The sequence below is a fragment of the Pongo abelii genome, chromosome 2 (genome assembly GCF_028885655.2).
Source record: "Pongo abelii isolate AG06213 chromosome 2, NHGRI_mPonAbe1-v2.0_pri, whole genome shotgun sequence".
Classification (NCBI taxonomy): domain Eukaryota; kingdom Metazoa; phylum Chordata; class Mammalia; order Primates; family Hominidae; genus Pongo; species Pongo abelii.
The window spans coordinates 138,401,691-138,422,674 of NC_085928.1; the positions used below are offsets into that span (position 1 = coordinate 138,401,691).

General features: G+C 44.0%; 2 protein-coding genes across 18 annotated transcripts in view; one reads left to right on the top strand and one right to left on the bottom strand.

Annotated features, from left to right (window-relative positions):
- The window catches only part of RFTN1 (raftlin, lipid raft linker 1), a 202,387-nt gene that overhangs the window by 169,626 nt on the left and 11,777 nt on the right, over positions 1-20,984 (top strand). The gene's annotated exons all lie outside the window — the stretch shown is intronic.
- The window catches only part of OXNAD1 (oxidoreductase NAD binding domain containing 1), a 105,616-nt gene that overhangs the window by 21,802 nt on the left and 62,830 nt on the right, over positions 1-20,984 (bottom strand). Inside the window, exons 10-11 of one of the 13 annotated variants that reach the window (XR_008523221.2) lie at positions 19,274-19,376; positions 18,375-18,502 (exon numbers count right to left, since the gene is read on the bottom strand). The gene's annotated coding sequence lies outside the window, so the exon portion shown is untranslated. 13 annotated transcript variants of the gene reach the window in all.

A 20,984-nucleotide genomic window follows, 5' to 3' on the forward strand; every position in this document is an offset into this window, starting at 1 on the left:
GGGAGAGAGCAGAGACTGAGCAAGGCCTCCTGGACACAGTGGGCTCCAGCTGGGTATTGGCAGTCAAGCCAGGATTTGGATGGGCTAAGGGAATTGAGTGTGGGGGCTTCCTGCTGTGGGAAGTGACAGGAGCACAGGCCAGCTGGAAGAGAAGGCACATCTATTAATTTTTTTTTTTATAATTAGAACACATTGGATAATGTGGATGATCTCCCAGATGCCTTCAATAATAGATAATGTGGGTGATCTCCTAGATGCCTTTGATTATGGATAATGTCAGTGATCTAGATGCCTCGGCTCCCTTTTTACCATCATGCTTTCACCTCAAACAGGCAGCACTTGTGCCTCTTAGCAAAGCCCTGCCCCTGAGCTCTAGGAGCCTGCCCTGCTTTAAGCAACAAGAGCCACAAGTGCCCCTGAGGCGGTCCTCGTCAATGACAGAGGAGTGTGGGTGTATGAAAGCCCTGCTCCCTGGCCTCAGATGGGGACAACTCTGAGCATAACTCACCCCTCAGAGCTCCCCACAGGATCAGACTAAGCCGCTGGTCACGGGATGTTCTTAAAATTGTGTCCTTCCTGGGCTGCTTCTACTTTGTTGTACGACTTCCCCGCTCCCTCACTGGCAGCACATCCTTAATAAGTTACTTGCACATGAATACTTGTTTTAGGGTCTGCTTCTAGGGAACCTGACCTAAGAACATGTGTAAAAAAATTCCATTGAGGAATATTACATTGCAAATTGAGATAAAAGTTATTGGAGGTTTTATAATAATTTTAAACAAAATGCTTACAGTGCAAATGTGTATATAGTAAAGACTGAATCCTCCTCTCTCCTCTGACCCTCACTTCCCTAGTTCCCCTTTCACAGAGAAAGCTCCTTCCAGAGAGGAGGTGGTGTACACACAGAGGTGAGTGTGCACACAGAGGTGGGTATACATCTGTGTAACAGAGAGGCAGAGGGAGATTTTATACACATAGAGGTGAAGGCAGAGTAGAGAGTTGAAAATGCTTTGAAGATTGGAGTAGTGAGGCCACAGGACAAGAAATGCCAGCAGCCACTAGTGCCGGAAAAAAACAATGAGCGGATTCTCTCCCTAGCCTCCAAAAGGAGCATGGGCCTGTTATAAACTTGATTTTTGACCCAGTGATACTGATTTTGAACTTCTGGCTTCCAGAACTGTGAGAAATTTCTATTGTTGTAATCCACCAATTTTGTGGTCATTTGTTATAGCCCCCCTAGAAAATGGATATAACATGCATGGACGTCTCTCCAGGGTCACCCTGTAGGGTGTCCTTGACAGTATGTTTGCATGTGAAGAGTCTGGGGAAGACTGTGTGGTTGAGGCAAGGGCCTGGACTTTTTGCAATGGGTTGAAGGGAGCCATAGTGGGATTTTCATCAGAGAGCTGTACATTGGGACAATTGGCCCTGGAGAAAGGGCCAGAATCGGGGAAAGGCCAACAGAAGCCCAGGGAAATAGAATAAGGGTGGTGGTCATGGCTATCAGTTGGGTTGCTTTCCACTGTTCATAGCAGGAAATCCAACAAAAAGTGGCTTAAGCCGTAGGGGTGTTCATCTCATCTCACTGAGCAGGAAGTCTAGAGCAAGGTGGGGAGGTTGCAGAGTCAGCTTTTTCAACGGCTTAAAGATGCCACCAGGGATCCAGGTGCTGCCATCTTTCTGTACTCATCCTCAGCCTGTCTGCAGGGCTCTCCTTATGATCCTCCTCACAAGGTGACTGTGGCAATTCTAGGTGTCTCATGCAAATGTGATGACAACAGTGCAGAACAGGGGCAGTTTTCTCCTGCCACGTGTCCCTTTTTATTAGCAAGTAAAACCTTTCCCAGAAACCCCCAACAGAGATTTCCTCAGGTCTCCTTGGCCAGGACTGAGTCACAGACCCATGCCACTTGTCAAGAGTCATGGTTGTCCAGGCCTGGGGGGTGTCAGTGAGGAAGAAGCCCTGGGCCATCGAGGGGCTGTTGGCTTTGGCAGCCAACAGAATGTGCCACTGAGGGGGACTAGCAAGGCGGGATGCTCCTAGAGGTATTTTCAAGGAGACTGGACTTGTTGACGGTTTAGATAATGAGATGACAAAAGGAAGTATTTGACCTTTAATCTTTATCTGCACTTTTTTCTTCCATAAACTCAATTGTCCTATTTTCTCAAACAGCCATATTTCACTTCATATACAAAATTTAGTGATACAAGTAAGTTATATCTTTTTAAAAATTTATCCAACAAATAAATATTGAGTTCCTACTGTGTGTCAGCCACTGTGAGAGCATGATGAATGGATGAAATTCAGGCAGGAAGGATTGATTTCCATTTAGTCAGGGGAAGGTGTGTAGTCATGAAAAATGAATGTCCACCCCCTGGCCTTTCCACATTCATCAATAATTCCTCTTCATTGTCAAGCTTCCTGAGGGGTGCTGGAAGACCCTAAATCATAGGAACCTTTTAAATCTGATGAGGGGAGAGGCAAGTATGCCGTTCTGGTGAAGATCATGGGGCAAAGTGAATTTTGATTCTTGCTGCAGAGGAAGAGAGGATGAAACAAATGATCACGTTTTCAAAATCCTGTGACAAATGCGGCTTAAAATATTCAGTGTATGCCACAGAACAACAAGAAAGAAGTGTATTAGGGTTCTCCAGTAAAACAGAACCAGTAGGAGATTATACACATGCACGCGTGCACACACACACACACACACACACACACACACAGAGACACAGAGATTTATTATAAGGTTTTGGCTCATGTGATTATGGAGGCTGAGGAGTCCACAGTCTGCTGTCTGCAAGCTGGAGACCGAGGAAAGCCAGTGGTATAGTTCAGAGGCCTAAGAGCTAGCAGCTGATGGTGTGGACTCCAGTCCAGGTCCCAAGCCCTGAGAACCAGGAGCAACAAGGGCAGAAGATGGACGTTCCTGTTCAAGCAGTCAGGTGGTGTTAATTCAGCCTTCCTCCACCCTTTGTTCTGTTCAGGTCCTCAATGACTGGATGATGTTCACCCACACTGGGGAGGGCCATCTGGTCTACTCAGTTGACCCATTCAAATGCTAATCTTTTCCAGAAACACCCTCACAACATGCCCAAAAATAATGTTTATGCATCCTGTGGCAAGATAAGGGCTCAATGTGATAACAAGGGCTATATCTTTAGGTTTTCCCAATGTGTTTGAGATTAAAAAGTGGGAGATAATTCTATAAGAGCTTTAAACACACACACACCCACCCACACACCCACACACACCCTACTAATTATCTTACAGTTTCTGTGGGCCAGAAATCCAGGTGGGCTGAACTGGGTCGTCTGCTGCTTAGGGTCTCAAAAGGCTGAAATTGGATGTCAGCAGAGCTGTGTGCCTTATTAGAGGTTTTGGTGGGGAAGAATCCACTTCCAAGCTCACTTAGGTTGTTGGCCTTGTGGTTGCAGGTCTGAGGTCCTTGTTTTCTTGCAGGCAGTTATCCAGGAGCTGGTCCTTGCTCCTGGGGGCTGCCCCCATTTCTTATGCTTTCCATGTGGCCCCCTAAAAGAGCTTAAAATGCATAGTTTGAGAGCCACAGATGAAGAGAGGGCAAATGGTTCTCCAGAGAGAACTGAAGTATATTAAATCAGTGAGCATAAAAGGTTGGGGAGTGTTCTTGTAGTTATGTGTTCACTCACCACCACTCCTTGAAATAATTTCTTTGAAATTCACCTGGCCAAGGCTTTTAATACAACTAAATAAAAAGGAAGGGCCTATGGGTGGTGTATGGTTGAGAGGCCGCACTTGGCAACGATGTGCTTTCATTGGGAGGAGGTCTGTCTTCATGAGCTTTCTGATGCCATCCTGTGCCTTGGCCTGTTTCACATCTTTTTCAGGGGCTTGTGTAGGGATCTAGAAGGTGGTGGACCTGAAGAGACCTGATTCTGGGAGGCCACAGAATATCTTGGGTGGCCCTTGGGATCTAAGAATAAGAACATGGATGCACCACATAAAGCATTCTAGTTGGGCGAGGGGGAAGAAGGTCAGGGCATGTCTGAGAGTGGGGAAGACTCTGGACCACCCACCCATGCCAGTGTCAACCAGAGCCGCCTTTTCTGAATGTATCTGTTTTTACATGTTGTTTCTAAATTAGATTATAGTTGATGCCTATAGGAAGCATCCTAATTTAAAAAAAAAAAAAAAAAAACCTTGAAAATTACTGATCTAATCCACTTTTTTTTGAGTAGGTTTCTCTGACTTCTTAAACCCCTTCCAATCTCCTACCTCTTAGTATATGAATGTTGGACCAAAACCAGCCCAATAAAATGTAATAGGAATACATTTCAGTATCAACAAATTGTATTTAAGCTCAAAAGTCAATAATATAGAATGAAGAATACCTGATTTGACAGCAATTATGAAAAAGAGTTAATACAGGCCAAGAATGTCTCTACTGCTTCCCTCCAAGTGCTCTGGGTTGTGACCCAGTGAACATTTCCAGATCACAGCCCATGTTTCTTTGTGGTTGCTCACTCTCTGCTGAGACCCTGCTCCACCTCAGATCTTCACTTTTGAGGCAGTTGCTCGTCCTTTCCAGCCCAACCCTAACGCCACCAGCTTTGTGGGGCCATCTATAAGACTATCAGCTGGCTTTGCTCTCCCCTCCTTTTGAAACAACCACATTTCACCTTACCTAGGAATTACTGAAGTTATCAAATTGCTATGCAAACTCCCTGAGTCAGGGACCAGCCATTCCTTATATTCATGGTTTCTGGATCCAAATTAGTTCCTTTTGTGTTGTAGGTTTTTAACAAACATTGATTGAATAAATAATTGGATAATATGAGGTTAGCACTGCTTAGAAAAGATATCTTTGACCAAATTTATGAAAACAGATGCATGAAGGACTTCTCCCTCTTTTCTTCAGTCCAGTGCTGGCTGACTTGGAGTCTTAGGTTCCACCATGACCACCATATTTGATGAGAAACATCAACAGACTCTAGGGTGTAGGTGAGAGTGACAGTGATGGCAGGAGACACCTGGAAATGGTGGGAAACAACTGGACATGTTTATCTTGGAGGAGGAAAAAACAAGGGTAATCAGGTAGCTGGCTTCCTCATATCTTTGAAGGGCTGACTTATGAGGAAGGAAGTAGACTGTTTTTGTTGATTGTAAGGGAAAAACTAGGTCTAATTGGAGAGTGTATGTGGAACTCTTCAGCAGAGGAAGTGGCTGGGGTCTAGGATTGTCAACTCCCAGATGCTGGTGTGACTTCGATGTTCCATCACCACTAATTAGGAGTGATGTTTTAGGTAGGAAGGACTAGCGCAGTGGTTCCCAAACCTTGCTAGTCCTCAGAATCACCTGAGGACTTATTAAAAATTCACATTCTGGCTGGCTGGCTCATGCCTATAATCCCAGCTCTTTGGGAGGCTGAAGTGGGAGGATTGTTTAAGCCCAGGAGTTCAAAACCAGCCTGGGCAACATAGTGAGACCTTGTCTCTCTACATTAAAAAAATAAAAATTAGCTGAGCATGGTGGTATGTGCCTGTATTCCCAGCTAATCAGAGGGGCTGTAGTGGGAGGCTCACTTGAGCCTGGAAGGTTGAGGCTGCAGTGAGCTGAGATCATGCCATTACACTCCAGCCTGGGTGACAGAACGAGACTCTGTCTCAAAAAAACAACAACAAAAAAATGCATTCCCAAGTCACTCTGCCTCCCTGGAGACTCAAAGTCAGTGGGTCTTCGGGGTGGAGATTAGGGAACTGCATGTAAAAAATTCAGCCAGGCCTAGCAGCCACTGGATACAAGTCCACCCTGACCCCTTCCAACTTGAATAAGCTGGGCATGCATGTTGACACATAGCTTTTAAATCAGTGGCCTCTTTAAACATCCTTTTCGGGTGAAGTGGCAAATTAGGCTTGGCAAATTAGACTTAAGAAGGCTTGAGAACTAGTCTAGTGAGGCCAAGAGGCCTCTGCTTTGATTCTTATGACTTTTTTTATTTTTATAAAAGTGATCCATGGACACTTTCTCAAAATGTTAAACATAGTTACCATATGACCCAGCAATTCCACCCCTATATTTAAGAGAAATGAAAACATATGTCCACATAAAGACCTATGTACATTAATGTTGATGGCAGCTTTATTTGTAATGTCCAAAAAGTAGAAACAATTTATATGTTCATCAAATTATGAATAAACTATGGTATATCCATACGATGGAATATTATTTGGCAATAAAGAGGAATAAACTACTGATATATGCTACATGTATGAACCTTGAACATATGCTAAAGTGAAAGAAGCCAGTTGCAAAAGACCACATATTATATGAATCCATTTATATGAAATACCCAGGTGAGGCAAGTGCATAGAGACAAAAAGTGGACTCGTGGTTGCCTCGGGGTGGGTGGGGGAAAAGGGGAGTGACTGCTAATAGGTACAGGGTATTGGTGTGGGGGGTGATGAAAGTGGTCTAAACTTAGATTGTGGTGATGGTTGTATAACTCTGAATATATTATAAACCACTGAATTGTTGGCTTTAAATAGGTGAATTTTAAGATATCTCAATTATATATCAATAAAGATGTCGAAAAAAGTGACACGTGGTCATTAAAGATAATTTAGAAAATACAGGTGAAGAAAAGAAAGCAAAGTAAACCCCAACTTTCAGCATCACTGGAAGGTAGCTGCATAGCATCTTAGGATAATCCTTCCTGTGTATATTCTGTCTATATTTGCATATTTTTTACAAAAATGATATACTCTTCATACTGTTATACATTTTTGTATGTAACTGTATGCTGAAAATGTTTCTGTTATTAGGCTTTTACTTCATTATTTGTAATGGCCATAGAGTACTTCAATCTATGAACAATTTTATTTTAATTTATTTAATTAGTTTTCCATTGGTGGGTTTTTGCTGACTTCAATTTTCTTGCTCTTGTATACCATTAATATTCTTTAGCAATATCACTGTAATTCATGTCAGTTTTGATTCAAGGTCGTTACTTTTTTTTAGAAAAATAAACTTTATATTTTAGAGTAGTTTTAGGTTCATAGCAAAACTGAACTGAATCTACAGAGTTCCCACACAGTATGTAGCCTTTTCCAGTTGGCTTCTTTCACTTAGTAATATGGATTTAAGGCTCCTCCATCTCTTGAGAGCTCATTACTTTTTAGTGCTGGATAATATTTCATTGTATGGTTCCGCTGCAGTTTCTCTATCAGAAATTATGAATTATGAATTCATAATTATGAATAAAGCTGCTATAAACAGCCATGTGTAGGTTTCTGTGTGGACAAAAGTTTTCAGCTTATTTGGGTAAATACCAAGGAGTATGATTGCTGGATCATATTGTAAAGTATGTCTAGTTTTGTAAGAAACTGCCAAACTGTCTTCTGTAGTGGCTGTACCATTTTGCGTCCCCACCACAGTGAATGCGAGTTGCTGTTGTTCCACATCCTCACCAGCATTAAGTATTGTCAGTGTTTTGGATCTTGGCCATTCTAATGTGGCCATTCTAAGGTGGGCTGTCTTATTTGCATTTCCCTAATGACATACGATGTTGAGCATCTTTTTATATGCTTATTATTTGCTACCTGTATATCTTCTTTGGTGAGGTATTTGTTCAGAACTTTTGCCCATTTTTAAATTGGGTTGTTTGTTTTCTTATTGTTTAGTCTTATGAATTCTTTGTATATTTTGGATAAAAGTCCTTTATCAGATATGGCTTTTGCAGATATTTCTCTTAGTCTTTGACTTGTCTTCTCATTCTCTTGAGGGCCTTCCTTTTTGAAACTAGGGAATTTTTATCCCACGAAAACAAATTTCACCTTTGACTTCACCTTGAAAATTCTTGATGTTGTTCAGAAGCGGTTTGGACAAGAAGGTGAGGGGTAGGGATTAGCACAAAAGCATTATTCTATTTAAAATCTATTTAAAATCTACAACTGCAGAGCTACCTTCCTGTATAAAGACAAGGTCACTCTGAAAGAAGCAGATACACTCATCTCCATTAAATGTTTGTTGGATGTTTTGTTTTTCAGTCTCTTTCAGTTGGCTTCTGCTGTGTAACTAACCATTCCAAACTTAGTGGCTTCAAATAACCATGTATTAGCTCATGATTCTTTAGGTCATCTGATCAATTTTTCAGCCATAGGGCAACCTTGCTGATGTCTGCTGGGCTCTCTCATATGTCAGCTGGTGGCTGAATGATCTAGAGTGGCCTCACTCATATGTCTGGCAGTTGGCTAGAACAGAGCCTTGTGTATCTTAACATTCAGTAAGCTAACCTGAACCTCTTCACAGGATGGCAGCCGCAGGATTCCCAAAAGCAGCAAGTGGGCAAGCCCCAATGTGCTAGCTTATTTCATGCCGCGGTTTGCATCATATTTGTTAATGTACTATTGGCCAAAGAAAGTCACAAAACCAGCTCAGAGTCAAGAGATGGAGAAACAGACACTACCTCCTGATAGGACCCTCTGTAACCCACGGCAATGGAACAGAAACAGGGAAGAAACAAGTTTGTGTGTTGTCACGTAAATAATGGCCTTGTGCTTGATGGCCAGTACATGACTGTATCTAATTTTCATACGTGAATATACTTCCAACTTCCACATGCAAAATACCCATAAAAATGGTAACACAGCATCCTGGCAAATTAATTCACATTTTTGGTGGCAAACTCATGTCTCATTTTAGGTATGATTTACAGCAATTTTGATAAGACTTTGAGAATACAAGACAACGGTGGCAGAACCTACCCACAAAATGCTAGGACAGGTGCATTTATTCACTCACTCAACAACTAATTATCGAACAAATACTTCCTTAAGTGCCTGGGATTCATCAGGAACAAGATAAACTCCTTGCCTTTGTGGAGTTTGTGTTCTAGTGCAGGGGCAGAAAAACAAGGAAGCACCAAGTCGTGATCAATATGTGGAAATGGTAGGACACGGAACAGAGTGACGGGAGAATTTTCTAGAGGACCCCAAATAGGATTGGCCAGTCTCTCTGAGACCATTTTCATTTTCTGGACTTTGGTTTTTTCATCATTGGTTTGTCCCGTGGTAGGTCTCAGTGCAGATGCTGATGGGGACCCGGCAGCACATCTGTTATGGCTCTGGTGGATTTATCTCTGGTAGAGCAGGGAGCCAGATAGAGTGGGAGGTGGACTACAGGACTTGTAACATTGGACTAATGAACAGCCAGATGTCTGATGTGTCCTGAAGGCAGGATATTCCAGCTGGAGGTTTCCGGCACCTCACAAGCCCTATCAGAGCTGGGTCCTCAGAGAGCATGCTGTGCGATTAGTGCGATGCAATTTGGTTTAAATAAGAGCAGAGCATAAGGAGGGCTGAGAGAGAACTGTGGTAGCCATAGCAACATGATACTGAGAGTTGAGTCACCACAAAGAGAATATTGGCCAACTGTGATTGCTCAGGACAAAGGCTTGAGAACGTGGCACCTTTGAAGTTACCAGGCAGAGAAAGTTAGGGAGAGAGAAATCCATTGTGTTGAGCTTTTCCCAGCATCCCATGTCTTACCCAATCCCTTCTTTAGTGAGTCAAGGCTGTGACAGCCCAGCACATGGTGTGTTGTGTGGCTCTGTTCGTTGTTAGCTAGGACAGTGAAATAATCTTTAATCTCCATTTCCCCATCTCTTAAGGTTTTGAACCTACCTTTATTCAGAGACCTTTTCTGGGTTTGCATTTTAGGATTATCAGTAAGCTGTTAGGAATCCACTGCTGATAGGTGGAGGGGACAACGTTGACAGTTTTGGGTTCTAGAATTCCTGCAGACAGACTGGCTCTCTCCGCAGGTCCCCAACTCCAAAATAAACATCTTTTTAATTATACACTTTGGAAAAGCTCCTTTTTTCAATCCCCTTTCTCTTTTCTAGGTAATACGTAAGGTGAAAAATCATAAAGAAGGGCTAAAGATATGATACAGGATCCCTCATTCATCTCTGATGGTTTAAACAGAGTAATAAAGTAGCAAGTCCCATTTACTCCCAGAAAGCCTAGTTTTCTCTCTCATCAAAGCCAGTGGGAGGGACCTGGCAAGTCTCTGGATGGAGAAAATGTTTCTTGTTTAATTGTTATCAAACAAAGCTAGTTCTAAGTTGGCCTGGGAGGACCCCCTCACCCTGAAGCATTCAATGTGTGTTTAAGATGTCAGCTTCTAGAGGACAGGAGCCCTGTGCTATGGCGTACGTGGTCCCGATGAGCAGCTGACAGGATGTGACAGCTTTGTGTTGCTTAACCACAGTCAGAACTGCAGTGCCTGTCCCTGCTACGGGTCAGAGTTGGCCCCAGCCGTTGCCCCTTAGCCTCCGCACGTCCGGCCTCATTACCTTCCCTGTGATCAGGAGCCCTGTGTGGTTGCATGCCTTGCCTGGTTCTCATTCTGCTCGTGCAGGTGTGTGTGGGCAGACACCCGATAATAAGGACGCATGCCATCTCCTGCCCTTCCATCCCATAGCCCCTTTCTTCTTTCTGCCTTCCAAGTAACTGACATTAGAGAAACCGCATGTACCAGGACCAGATCACCCAGCGTGTCCCAGAATCCACGAGAATGTTATCTTGCACATGCAGGTTTGGTTTTCTTGCCAGCTTGGCATGGTGCTTTAGGAGAAGCCAGGGCAACGTCTCGAGCTAGGATGATCTACCCAGTGTGGATTTTTATCTCTCTCTTCCAGGGCGAGCTGGTGGCACTGCTGGGCCTCACAGTAGGTTATCATAAATTAGACTTCAGGGCTCCAGAGGTAATGCAAGGCCAAAGTGTCCGGCCTGGAGCAAATAAGGGCTAGGTGTGCCAGCCTTGAGTGTGGTGACAAATTAGGAACACTCCCCTTCAGCAGTAACTATATCACTGTATTTCTCTCAAATCAAATGAGGTGACTTTCTTTTCTTTTCTTTGAGATAGAGTCTCGCTCTGTCGCCAGGCTGGAGTGCAGTGGTGCGATCTGGGCTCACTGCAAACCTCCGCCTCCCAGGTTCAAGCGATTCTCCTGCCTCAGCCTCTCAAGTAGCTGGGACTACAGGCGCCTGCTACCATGCCTGGCTAATTTTTGTATTTTTAGTATAGACGAGGTTTCACCATGTTGGCCAGGGTGGTCTCGATCTCCTGACCTCATGATCCGCCCACCTCTGCCTCCCAAAGTGCAGAGATTACAGGCGTGAGCCACTGAGCCCGGCCACAAATCAAAGGAGGTGACTTTCATTACAATTTTCCTCCTAGAGGTTTGCCTGGTATTTGGTTCTTAGAATAATAGTAATACACCAGTTAGCTTCTGCTGTGTAATAAAGCTCCCCAAAGCTTACTGTGAGTTAAAATCATAACCCACACAGGTCAGCTGGGTGATTTTTCCTTCAACTTTTAGGAAATCGACTAATCTCAGCATGTGCCTGCAGGCGCTGATGGGTGGACCGCAGCTAGCAGCTCCAAGATGGCATCTCTCACGTCTGCTGCTTAGCAGAGCCACAGGTCTCTCATCATCCAAAGGCTAGCCTGGGCCTGTCCTCATGGCGTAGGCAGGGTTCCTGGAGAGCGAGCAGAAACAGCAAGGCCCTTTGAGGCCTAGGTTCAGGATGACCGTAATGTCACATCTGCTATATCCTGTTTGTCAGAGCAAGTTCCAAGACCAGCCAAGATTCAATGGGTGACCAGAGGGACTCTCCCTCTTATGGGAGGAGCTGCTGAGCTGTGTTGGAAAGTGGCCTGGACACAGGGAAGTCATAATAGACACCATTCTTCCAAACAATATGTTTCATGTAATAATAACAATTATTATTTTTTATTTCGTTGAGCTCCTAAAAGGCTACTGAGTTTACTGCCTTTCTTACCTGGTAGAGAAAATCAGGCAAAGATGTGAATTCACCAGCACTAGGTGGGTAAAGAGTCTCGGAACTGAAGCTTTTTATGCACTACATGTATTTTCCTCTGCCCCCTTTTCTGCATCTAAGAACTAAGCTTTTTAAAAAAAAAAAAAAAAAATTATTCTCTTTGAACATTATGAAAGCCTAAGTTGTCTAAAATGAGACGACTGCTCTCTTAGACTCTATTATGTTGTCCTAATTACATATCAGCAAAATGTTTTTCTGGGGCATTGTGCATAAAACAAAGGAGAAAACAACATCTCTAGCCGACCAGCGTGCTTCTCCCTCCCTCCCGCAGAGGCCTGGGAGGCTGAGGGTGAGGAAGGCCGGCTGTGCTGGCTGCAGAGGGCTTTGCTGTTTCTCCAGAGCAGTAGGTCGCCCCTTCCCTTCTCCCTCCCTCCACCTCACCTCCATGGGCTCCACTGGATGGGAACCATGTGCTTGTTCTCCCCACCCCTAGACTGGGATCTCCTGGGGCAGAAGAGGCTTCCCACGTGGCCAAGACAGAGCCAGGCTGACTGAATGTGAGATTCATGAATGAACAGTGATACCAGGCACAGCCCTGCCCTTTAGCATCCTGAGGGCCACGTGGAGTTTTCTGCAACACTGCCCGCCGTGTTCCAACATCTGCCTTTCACTTGCTAGGTAGAGGTGAAGTGGCCCTTCTTTCCGGCTTGGCATTCCTGTCCACCCTGCCTCTAGATCTCCACTTTCCATGGCCGCAGGAGAACAGGACCTCTACCCTCCTCGAGTGCCGCTGTAGCCAGCGTGTGCTGAGCAGGGCCCAGGCAGCCCTGAGAAGGTGCCAGCATGCTCTGCCTCCTCTGCACTAGCAGCTGCCACCAGACCTTGCCGTCGGCCACTTCCCTCCTGCGGAGTCCTGCCTGTGGTCTCCTGAGACCTCACCATCCATCCAGTTTCCAGGCTCCTTGTGCCTTGCCCTCTTGAGATATTTGATTGTGTGATCAAACTCCCTTTTTTTTTTTTTTAAAGTTCCAGGGTGCAAGTGCAGGATATGCAGGCTTGTTACATAGGTAAACGTGTGCCATGTGGGTTGCTGCTCAGATCAGGCTATCACCTAGGTATGAAGCCCAGCATCCATTAGCTATTTTTCCTGATGCTCTCCCTCCTCCCGCACCTCTGACAGGTCCCAGTGTGTGTTGTTCCCCACCATGTGTCCATGTGTTTTCACATGTGTTTTCACCGTTCAGCTGTCCCACTTGTAAGTGAGAACATGTGGTGTTTGATTTTCTGTTCCTGCGTTAGTTTGCTGAGGATAACAGCTTCCAGCTCCATCCATGTCCCCACAAAGGACGTGATTTGTTCCTTTTTAAGGCTGCATAGTAGTATGGACTGGATAAAGAAAATGTGGTACAAACTCCCTTCTTAAGCCTGTTTCCCATGCTGGATTGTCCAAGGGCTGATTCCTTCCCACTCAGCCCGTTTTCATTCATCTTCTGCTCACCCCCTCACAAGGAAATCCAGCCCTCAGCCAGCCTCATCCCTCCAGGAGTTTTCACCTACCCTGCATCTGTCAACACCTCCAAGTGTTGATCCCCATCCCAGCCTTTTCCTGGCCCTGAGCTGTGGATTAATTTCCTGTTGCTGCGGCAACAAATCACAGATTTAGTGACTTAAAACAACGCAAGTTTATTGTCTTACATTTGTTGAGTCAGAAGTCTGAAATGAGTATTAAGGGGCTAAAACCAAGGTGTTGACAGGGCCACATTCTTTGTGGAGACTTTTAGGAGACAATCTGTTACCTACCATTGCCAGCTTCTGGAAGCTGCCCATGTTCCTTGGCTCGTGGCCCCTTCCCTGCAACACTCAGCCTCTGCTGCTGCCATCACATCTCTTCCTCTGACTCTGGCCTTCCTGCCTGTCCTTATAAGGACCCCTGTGATTATACTGGGCACACCTGGTGGATAATCCTGGATAAACTCAATCTCAAGATCCTTAGCTTAATCATATCTGCCACATCCCTTTTACCATGCAAAGGAACATTTTCACAGGCTCCTGGGATTAGGATGTAGATATCTTTGGGGCCATTATTCTGTCTACCACAGGCTGTTTCATTTAGCTGCCTCCTGGACATTTCCATAGGTTCCTCAAACTCAGGGTGTCTAGAATAGAATTCATTCCCTCTCATGGTCCCTCTTCATCCTGTATGCCCCGGCTCAACACATGAGCAGCCATTGCCCAGTTCTCTGAGCTGTTGTCTGGGTGAAACATAACGTTAAATACAAACCCAGCACTGATGGGCACTTGAGTAGTTTCCAGTGTCTTGCTACTGCAGACAGCTCTCCAGTGAATAACTCTGTGCATTTCTCATTTTTTAATATGTAGGTTAAATTCCCATAAGTGAGATTGTTGGGTGAAAGGGAAAATGTGTTTGTAATTTTGAAAGATACTGTCAAATTGTTCTCCAGGAGGGTTGAATCAATGAGCCCTTCCACTAGCAATGTACAAGAACGCATGCTTCCCCACGGCCTTGGCAACAAAGCGGGCTGCCTAACTTTTGGGTTTTTACAAGTTCAGTAGGTGAAAAAATAGTATCTCAGGGTATTTTTTGTTGTTTTTTGTTTTGAGACAGTCTCGCTCTGTCGCCCAGGCTGGAGTGCAGTGGCACGATCTCGGCTCACTGCAGCTTCTGCCTCCCAGGTTTAAGCCATTCTCCTGCCTCAGCCTCCTGAGTAGCTGGGACTACAGGCATCCCCACCATGCCCCGCTAATTTTTTATATTTTTAGTAGAGATGGGGTTTCACCGTTAGCCCGGATGGTCTCGATCTCCTGACCTCGTGATCCATCCGCGTCGGCCTCCAAAAGTGCTGAGATTACAGGCGTGAGCCACTGCGCCCGGCCGGTAGTTTTAATTTGCATTTTCTCATGAGATTCTGCATTTCTCTCATGCACTTAGTGGGTGTTTGAATCTTTTGTGATCTCTCTTCATATCTTTGGCCCTTTTAAAATTTGGATTATTGGATTTTTTCTTTTCAATTTTTACAAGCCCTTTTTTTGTCTGTAATATGAGCTGCAAACATTTTTCCATTTTGTCATTTGTCTTTTATATCATATGAGTTTTTATGTAATCAAATTTGTCCATTTTTATTTTTTGGTTTCTGGATTCTAAGTTATTTAGAAAGGCCTTCCAGTGTTCCCTTTAAACATTAAAATAATAACATTTTATTAAATGAGGGGGATTGGACACAGGCATCTATTTCTTTTCTGAAAAATCCTCGTGAAATGAAACTAAAGGAATGACATAATTAGATAGATACAGGCAATTCTCATATTCTCAGATTCTGTATTTGCAAATTCATCTGCTTACTAAAATTTATTGTAATCCCAAAATCAATACAAATGGCATTTTGTGGCCATTTGCAAACATGTGCAGAACAGCAAAAATTTTGAGTTGCCTAATGTGCACTTTTCTAGCTGAGGTCAAACAAGGTAATATTGCGCCTGGTTTCAATGTTCATACTAAAAGCAAGTGTCCTTCTTGTGGTACACATAGTGCCACATTTTTCACATTTTTGTGCTTTTTGTTGGTGATTTAGCTGTTAAAAATAGCCCCTATGCATAGTGCTGAAGTAGTGTTGTCTAGTGTTCCTAAGTGCAGGAATGCTATGATGTGCTTTACAAAGCAAATACCAGTAAGCTTTGTTCAGGCATGAGTTATAGTGCTGTTGGCTGCAAGTTCAACGTTCATGAATCAACACTATCTATTAAACAAGGTTATATATTGATCAGTTTGCAAAACTGTTGTGACCAGAGGCTTCCAAGACCCTAACCCTATATTTCTCTTATGGGCAATGGTTCAATATTCACTAATGCACTGTTCACTTTACAGAACATAGCTACCAAGAATAATGAGGTTCAATTGTAGGTAGGTAGGTAGATAAATCGATGCCCACAAGAACAAAAAGATTAGAAGAAGATAAAGTAGAAGATGAGTGATTTCAACAAATTTTTAGAAGATGGAAAGTAGATAGAAGAATCTAACTAATTTAGCAAAATGAAGGCTACAACCTGGACGAGAAGGGTGCCATTTGTTTCTTGCAGATCCCAAGAAATGCTCTGGTTTTCAAAGCATAAATCACCAGGAGATGGGAGGTTGGGGGATGTGAACTGCAGAGCAGAAAACTAGGGCATTGGTTTAAAATCCTAACATGGTGTGGTAAGATCCCTAGTTCCCCATCTCTGTCACATGCAACCTGGGAACTGTAGAGATAATGTAGGTATCAGAAGAAACCATTTAAAGAGATAAAATAAATGTATCCATGAAGCAAAAACAAGATGCTGTAAAAAAAGAAGCAATCAAAAGATAAGAAAGGGCTTTTGAATCTTAAAAATAGGGCAGCAGAAAGTTTAAAAAACATAACAAGTTGGAAGACAAAATAAAGAAAATCTCTCAGAAAGCAAAATTAAAAGAGTAAGAAAACTGTGGGGGAAGGTAATAAAATTAAAACATTTATCACACATTTTGATTAATAGCAGGTCCAGAAAAAAAGAAGATAGAAAATGGAGGGGAGAAAAGTTATCAAAGGGGGGAAAAAGAACACTTTTCAGAACTGAAGGACAAGAATCTTCAGATTGCAAGGCCATCAGGTGAACAATCCTTTGAGTAAAAAAGACCCACACCAAAGCACGTTGTCATGAAATTCCGGAACTTCTAGGCGAGAAAAAAAAAAAAATCCTAAAAACTTTCAAAGCAATACAACAGGTTACAGTTAAAATATTAGTAATCAGAATAGATTATCTCAATAGCATTGCTGACATCTAGAAGCTACTAGAGGTACTTTCAAAATTTTGACGGATAAATCAATTTCAGCCCAGACTTCTGTACCTAAACTGTTAGTTAACACAAAGGCATTTTTAGAAATGCACGGATTCAGATGACTTCTAGGGCGTTGTTGCCTAGAGAGTCACTAGAGGATGTGCTCCTGCAAAATGAGAAGGAAACCAAAAAAAGAGAACATACCAGCCATAGACAGTAATTTACAAAGAACCCAGGCATGAAAAGCAGCTAGACCAGATTAGAGCAAAGGTCTCCAGTGGGGAAAAATGGAACTAATGTATTTAGGATCTTGGAATATTTATTGATGGGCATTAAATAGGGGTATTGCAACATGTGGGATAAATTAGTGATGGGTTCATGTACAACCAGGAAGATGAAAAAAATGGAGGTAATAATTAACTCCAGGAAAAACAGAGGGTTATATAAAAAAGAAGACATGGTCATAATGCATTATTTGACCCAGCATTGAGCAATATTTGCAAAACTGTGATAACACATTGACTTTTGATTTACTTTAAATTACAAAATAACCATTTGGAGCACAAAGAAAAAGGAAATAACAAATGTTTATGGGAGCACTAAACCTTTATTTCCCATGGTAGAAAATAAGGATACCTAAAATTGATAAGTAAAATAAGAGTAGTATAAGCACACCCTGCCAGTAATTTGTGGGCATTAGTGTTTTTGTAGCAATTTTACAAAAGACGCAGAAGTAGTTTTTGCAGGACTCTCCCTTACATACCCTAATTGGTGAAAGGCAAGGGATCAGTCCTGTGGATGTCAGGAATAGAGGCAAACTGTCCCCAGTCACTTTTTTCAGGTATGGAGACCACCCCAGAAGTGGTCTCAAGCACCTTTCAGACAAGGGAAATCAAATTCCTTTCTTCATTTACAATCATGTATAAAAAGCAAAATATTTTCTTTCAAACTCCTTTTCTCCCAGATTGCTTCCACAGGATGAAACACAGGAGAAAAGAAGAGCAAACTGACATTCAGAATGCAAACTTTCTCACTGGACCAATTTATGAATTCCTAATTATTTCTCTGCATAGAGGATCTTTAAAATCATCAAAAGACAAATACATTTCTTAGTAAACTCTACATTCTGTTGTCCTGATTTTTGGAGGGTAAAGAAAGGTTGTGTAGGATGTCTGTTTCTTTAGTTGATTTGCAATCACTGGAGAAATTATAGGGAACAAAGGAAAAAAGAGCCATAAATACAAATGAATTCCTTTTATACGAGTTGAAAAACCACAGGACATGCTCCATTTTTTAACACTCCAGGTGTGATCGGAGATTACGTATCCACCACAGGAGAGTGGAGAGTTAATTAAAATTTTTGCTCCTACTCAGAGAATGAAATGTCTTTTTGTTTGATAAGTAGGCTGGCTTTTGAGTGCTGTTGGTACTTTCTTCTCTCCTCACTGGAGTGTCACAAAAAAGCAGATCAAAGAGAGCCTTCCATCCGGATATGTTTCTTACCACCTTTCTTAGCTAATGGACTTAAAAGTGTCTTTCACTGACAGGCTCATCTCGTATTTTAGAAATGCCATCTCTTTACTATATTGATAAATATGCAAACGGGCTGTGATAGACGCTTACAGAAAATCACATTTAACATTAATTAAGCCAAGACCATCCCAAATAGTCGGAGTGGGAGAGTCTGGCAGAGTGCAACATCTCACCCCTACCATTTGTATTTTACTTGTCAACTCACCATGTGATGGCCAGAAATTAACACGTGAGACTGAACCTTCAGCTCTCTCAAGCAGGGTTGTTTTGTTGTGTTTTCCCTTTTGCTTTTGGTCTTTATGATTCTGTACCCTCTGGCTGACATCTCCTACCCTGAGGGGGAAAAAATGTTTGGGAGAAATCCTGCTGTTTTTTTTCTTTAAGAGAGTGACAAAATGAAATAAAACGGAGCAAAATAGAAGCAGCCGGTTTGCAGTCTGTCTAAGCAGGCGGGTCGGGCTGCAGCAGGGGTCGTTCATTGTCTCGCAGCTCTGGGTGCCCGCAGAGAAAACCTGGCCCGAGATGCAGCAACCAATAAAAGGACTCCATTCTGCCACTCAGGGCTTTGTGAGGCGCCAAAGCTTGTCCTGGTTGCCATGGCTACTGTCTGATTGTGGCGGGTTTGTCACAGTGCTTGATAAAGTGGGAAGGTTATTCTTGATAGGCCCAAGTAATCATAACCTCGCAAAGCTTGAGAGTGTGGATTTAAAATTGGTTTTCCTCCTCTCTTTAAACTGGGAATATGGGGATGGGGGCAGGGATTCTCAGGATAAAGCAGCCTCAGGGCTCCTTCAGCAGGTGGTGAGCGTGGCACCCAGCAGGAGGAATACGGGCTGTGCTGGTCTGGAAGGGAGGTGTGCATGTGCCTAGAGGCCAGGCAGAAAGGATGGTCACAACTGCTGGGCCATCTCTGGCCTGATAGAGACTTCAGGGAAGGGACCAGAATGGCATTCTCTCCTGGCCCCTCCTGTAAACGGATTATTCTTGTACCTCTCTCCTTTCCTCCCTTCCCTCCTCCCTTCCCCCTTCCTTTACTAAGTTTCCTCTTTCCCTTTCTCCACTTCCGCCCTGTCTCAGTCCACTTGTGCTGTTGTAACAGGATACCTGAAATCAGGCAATTTATAAAGGACAGACAGTTCTTGGCTCCTGGTCCTGAAGGCTGGGAAGTCCAAGGTCCAGCGCCTGGCATCGTGTGAGGGCCTTCTTGCTGCGTCATCCCAAGGCGGAAGGGCAGAGAAAAGGGGAGAGAGTAGGAGACTGAACTTGTAGCCTCAAGCCCTTTGCCTGAGTTTGCATTAACCCATTCACAAGAGTGGAGCCCTTCTGACCTAAACACTCCCACCAGGCCTCACCATTCAATGTCGTTGCATTGGGGATTAAGTTTTCAACACATGGAAACTTTTTGGGGCACACATTCAAACCTTAGCACTTTCCTTCTTTTCTCCCCTTGCTCCGTCCATTCCCTTGCAGTGCAGCAGAATTTCTAACAGAGCTGATCCTTTAAAACTATATTTTTTTTTTCTCATGAAGAATGATGGGAAAAGTTAGATTTGAGGCAACAGCTGATAGATTCTGGCCCCAGAATTACAGACTTTTCTTTTGTCAGGAGGGACCTACATGATTACCTAGGCGGTGGTTCTCAGACTTAGCTGCATCAGGACTACTGGGAAGGGCTTTTTAAAACACAGATTCCGGGGCCCTACTCCCAGAGTTCCTGATTCATCAGGTCTGGGATGGGGCCCTGAGAATCTGGGCTTCTAACAAGTCGCCAGGTGATGCTGATGCTGCCGGCTAGGGCCATTCTTTGGGAACCACTGACATAGGCCAGTACGCATTTTATACAGCGGAGGAAACTGAGGCTGCTGAGGGATAAATTAGTCGCAAGGGGTTCAGGTGACTTGATAGCCACTCTGGAACTGGTGTCCAGTTATAGAAACTTTAAAAGCCATTTGAAGAGACAGGGCAGGTAGGTTTTTCCTCCTCTCCCTTCCATCCCACTCGCCCAGGGCATCCAGATGAGCTGGTTTTGTTCCCAAAGGGCCTCCAGCAGGATAGCCACTCACCACGCGTAGCCACCTTCTGAGTGGAGCACTCCAGACCATGGTCATGCGCGCTGCCTCTGAGTTAAGCCGACCACAGACCTTGGCACTCTAGGCCCGGCTTTGCCTTCTAATTTTTGCCCCAGGAAGCCTGCTTTGACTGTGGCTGGGATCATTCCCACCTCTGCTGGTATTCAAAGTCCCATGGCCCTGCCAGAGAGCCCTTAGGTTTTTCAGTTCCTGGCATGTTTGTGCTGTTGCCTCTGCTAGCCTGTGAACTCCAGGGGCCAGGGCTGTGCCTTTGCACCCATCATGGCTCTAGAGTACCTGACAAATGAACTATGTGGGCATACAGGGTGGAAGGAATCTGGATACATGTTTGAGATTTTCGGAAGCCAACTACAAGAAGCCAAACTATGAGGGATGGGGAGTCTCTGTGTGTAACAGAGCAGGGGTGGGAACTACACTTTCAGTGTTAGTGAGGAACCCGGAGTAAGACATGAGGCCCGTTGCAGTGAGAACGCCTGCAGAGGTGGAAGCCAGTGCAGGGGCCTCACATCAGGGCTCTCTCCCTGTGCTAGCAGGGGGCTGAGGTTTTGTTTTGTTTTGTTTTGTTTGAGACGGGAGACTTGCTCTGTCACCCAGGCTGGAGTGCAGTGGCACGATCTCGGCTCACTGCAAGCTCCGCCTCCCGGGTTCACGCCATTCTCCTGCCTCAGCCTCCCAAGTAGCTGGGACTACAGGTGCCCGCCACCAGGCCTGGCTAATTTTTTTTG